Source organism: Gossypium hirsutum, chromosome A08, assembly GCF_007990345.1.
Source record: "Gossypium hirsutum isolate 1008001.06 chromosome A08, Gossypium_hirsutum_v2.1, whole genome shotgun sequence".
Classification (NCBI taxonomy): domain Eukaryota; kingdom Viridiplantae; phylum Streptophyta; class Magnoliopsida; order Malvales; family Malvaceae; genus Gossypium; species Gossypium hirsutum.
Genome location: NC_053431.1, coordinates 91,755,886 through 91,760,158, shown reverse-complemented (window position 1 = coordinate 91,760,158; position 4,273 = coordinate 91,755,886). Strand labels below are relative to the sequence as shown.

The 4,273-nt window shown below is 41.5% G+C and overlaps 1 non-coding gene across 1 annotated transcript; it reads left to right on the top strand.

Moving 5' to 3' along the window:
- The first annotated feature begins 3,618 nt into the window (after nt 1-3,618).
- LOC121205356 (small nucleolar RNA R71) lies at nt 3,619-3,723 on the top strand. The gene has a single exon (XR_005900437.1). It is a non-coding gene; the product is annotated as a small nucleolar RNA R71 (small nucleolar RNA).
- The last annotated feature ends 550 nt before the right edge of the window (nt 3,724-4,273 follow it).

The following is a 4,273-nucleotide window of genomic DNA, read 5'->3' as shown; positions in this document are numbered from 1 at the left end:
AGCACAAGGAAGGGGAGATGTGGATGTTGAGTGGGAGTGCATTCATGTCCTCCTCCTCCATAAACTCATCGGTGTAAAGTTCCAGAACAACTCCAAACTCTAGGACACTCATCGCACAAACTAGACCGCCTAATCGGAAGTGAATGGTGCCTGGGTCGTCATTGTTCGTCATCACCACCTGTAAATGAAAAGTAGAGCATAATTATAAGTTAGCTCTAAATAAGTGGGCTCGATAATAGCGAAGAACTGTTCCCATAGGTCTATAGACAGGAGGGTGCGGATGGCATCAGCAAGCTGGACTTGCTCTACGGTAGCCCAATCGATGCAACGACCTGTAGTGATGGGTCGTGCGCTTAGTATTTGAAATAGCTCCTCCTGCGAAGCTTGTGGAAATTCAAGGAACAAGTGCCGAACTTCGGCTGTAGCTCGTACCGATGAAGAACTCAGTCCCCTACGTCTCTTTGAGGATGGGACCGCGGCCTTCTTGCCCCTTGATGACGACATAATATACCTGAAAATACATGAGCATTGATAGAATCCAAGATACATCAATAGTTAAGCAATTGGCCTAAAACTAGTATATGCTATTTAGTGTTTTAAATAAGTCAAATATAGAAAATTCTAAAGCAAATTCTTAAGTTGTCTAAAACATATTTGTAATAGTAACAATATCTATGTAAAGCATGAAAAATACTGATGTAGCAACACAAATAGGAAAGACAAGGTTAAGAAAGTGAACCAAGGGCTGTTGTAAGGCGGTGCACGGGCGTGTGATGGTGAGCACAGGCGTGTGACAAAGAGAGGAAACCGTTTGGTGGGAAAAATAGAGGGTATAGGGAGGGGAAACTGGGGATTAATACAAGTGGAGTTACTTTGAGTGTGGTTTGGGGGTTGGGGAAGTGAGAATCTAGGGAATGGTGGCCGGAATAGGGAGTAGGGGTTGGGGAGGGTGGATTTCGGCTAGGTTTTTGAAAGGAGGAAGAAGATGAACAGTGGTTTGTTTATATAGGGGAGGGGCACACGGCCTAGGGCCACGCTCGTGTGTTGTGCGGGTAGCCTATGTTTTTTGAATCTTTTCAAATATGGTCGTGCCCGGCTACTATCACACGCTCGTGTGTCTTGGGCGTGTGTGTCGCACGGCCCTGTCGCACGGCCGTGCCTTACATTGTTCGCTTCTTCTACGCCCGTGTGTTATGGTATCACGCCCGTGTATTGTTGTACACGGCTGAATGGCACGGGTGTGTCGTAATCCCGTGTCAAAGAAACAAAATCGAGCCTTGTCCCTGGCATACCTGTGGTTTTCTATCCCACGCCCGTGTTATTCCTATCAAGTTCACCCACGGCCATGTCCCATGCTTGTGGTTTTCTATCCCACAGTCCGTGTTTTGGGAAATCATGTCCTGCTTTAACACGGCCGTCTTACATGACCGTGTCTCTTCCCCTGTTTGGTCACGGCTTTAGGCACGCTCGTGTTCTTAGCCGTGTGTGCTAAAAAACTTTGCAATTCAAAGATAAAGTTGATGATTTGAAGTGTTAGAAATTAATTAAAAATAACGAAATCAAAAAATGTTAGTGCTCAGGTTGCCTCCCGAGAAGCGCTTATTTATATTGTAAGCTAGACTTACCTCTCCGTTGATTTATCATGGTGGGTTGAGGAGTTCATACTCTTCGTTCGTGCTATCAATCTTAAAACAAGGTTTTAATCGGGTGTTGTTTACCTTAAAAGTGTCGAACTCGGGATAACTCACCTTTACCGTACCGAATGGAAAAATACTGAGTACTGTGAGAGGGATTTCCTCATTCGGTGTGGTAGTGACAATGTGAGGATCAACAGCATCTAGTAAGACTTTATCACCTACCTTTAGTTGATTAGGAGAGGTATCGGGCTTGTTTTGGTGTAGTTTCAGTTTATCATGTGTTCTCAGTTTGTGTTCTCGCCATTCGTCTAGCTCGTCTATCTGTAGCCTTTGTTCTTCATGGACGTCTTTGTTCTTTTCATGATAGTAGCACATTGTCTCTGTTGTCTAGGTTTGAGAAGGTTCCTGCAAGGATGATTGAATATTAGTTTTATCATCGACAGGTTTTATAGCATTATCCTGAGTCTTAGGGGTTTTGACTGAGTCGCGTGCTTGGAGTGTTACTGCGTCGTCACCTGCACGAAGTGTTAGCTCCCCTGTGCCTAAATTAATAATGGTTCTGGCAGTTGCTAAGAAGGGTCGTCCTAAAATTAAAGGTACCTCGTTTTCCTCATCCATATCTAAGATGACAAAGTCTACTGGGTAAATAAATTTATCAATTTTAACGAGAACATCTTCAATAATACCCTTAGGAAATCGAACTGTTTTGTCAGCCAATTTTATGCTCATCCTAGTTTGTTTGGCTTTACCGAGACCTAGTCATTTAAAAATTTTATACGGCATAACATTTATACTTGTCCCTAGATCAGTTAAAGCATTATTCACAGATAAACTACCAATTAAGCAAGGAATTGTAAAACTCCCTGGATCTTTCAATTTGTTAGGTAGCTTATTCTTCAGAATAGCTGAGTAGAATGCATTGAGTTCCACATGCGATGTAGCGTCTAATTTCTTTTTATTAGCCTGAAGTTCCTTTAAGAATTTTGTTGAGTTGGGCATCTGCGAAAGAACTTCAATAAAGGGTAAGTTAATATGTAATTTCTTTAAGAGTTTGACAAACTTACCAAATTGTTCTTCTATTCTATCTTTCATCATCGCTTCAGGATATGGCACACGAGGTTTATAATTCGTACTTACCTATTTAGGATCATCATCGTTTGCCTCTTCTCGGCCTTTGTTCATCGCGTTGTCTTGCTATAATTATGGCTCAAGTGCAATGAATCCTTCCATGTCTTGGGCACTAATTGCATTGAGGTGTTCCCTCGGATTAGGTTCCGTATTACTTGGTAAGCTACCTTGTGGTCGCTCAGAGATTAGTTTGGATAGCTGACCTATTTGAGTTTCGAGTCCTTAGATCAATGCTTGTTGATTCTTAAGTGCTATCTTGGTATTTTGGAAATGGGTTTCTGACACTTAGATGAAATTTGAAAGCATCTCCTCAAGGTTCTGCTTCTTCTCCTGTTGATATGTTGGCTGTTGAAAACCCTGAGGATTTTGTGGCTTTTGATTCCCTTGACCTCCCCAGGAAAAATTTGGGTGGCTCCTCCAACCTACATTATAGGTATTACTGTATGGGTTATTTTGAGATCAAAAGTTATTGTTACCCATATAGTTGACTTGTTCTTCTTCAGTTGTAGGATTGAAGGATTGGTATTCTGTATGCACACCTCCTCTGTTTGAGTCACACCTCATTACTGGATATACCTGCGTAGAACCAAGAAAACTATCAATCTTTTTATTGAGAAGTTCTACCTGATTAGAGAGCATGGTGACTGAATCGATGTTATAAACGCCGGCTGTTTTTGTTGGCTTAGTCCTCATGACTTGCCACTGATAGTTGTTCAGTGACATCTCCTCTATGAATTCGTAGGCATCTTCCGGTGTTTTATTGTTGATGGTTCTGCTAGCAGCTGCGTCAATCATTTGTCTTGTCGAGGGATTCACACCATTGTAGAACGTTTGAACTTGCAGCCATAGAGGTAACCCATGGTGAGGGCCTTCTCAATAGATCCTTGTATCTCTCCCATGCATCATAAAGTGTTTCTAAGTCCATCTGCACAAAAGAAGAGATATCATTGCATAATTTAGCCGTTTTAGCCGACGGAAAATATTTTAGTAAAAATTTCTCGGTCGTTTGTTCCCAAGTAGTGATAGACTCTCATGGTAATGAGTTTAACCACTGTTTAGCTTTGTTTCTCAGTGAGAAGGGAAATAACCGAAGACGAATGGCATCATCAAAAATGCCATTGATTTTGAATGTATCGTAAAATTCCAGGAAATTTGCTAAGTGAGTGTTGGGATCTTCATCCTGCAAACCATCAAACTGAACAAACTGTTGTATCATCTGAATGGTGTTAGGTTTTAATTCAAAATTATTCGCAGCAATAGCAGGTCTAACTATACTTGATTCAATTCCTGTTAAAGAGGGTTTAGCATAGTCATACATAGTACGTGGAGCAGGATTTTGATTAGCTGCAATTGCAGGAGGCAGCTGATTGTCTTGGTTTTCAGCCATCTCATCGGTTGGAGGTTGAGTGTTGTCTTCTTGTTCATTTTCTATGTATTGTAAACTACGCCTTATGTCTTTGATTTCTATCAACTGTTTGATCGATTTCATCGTCAAAAAGTAAGGGTCG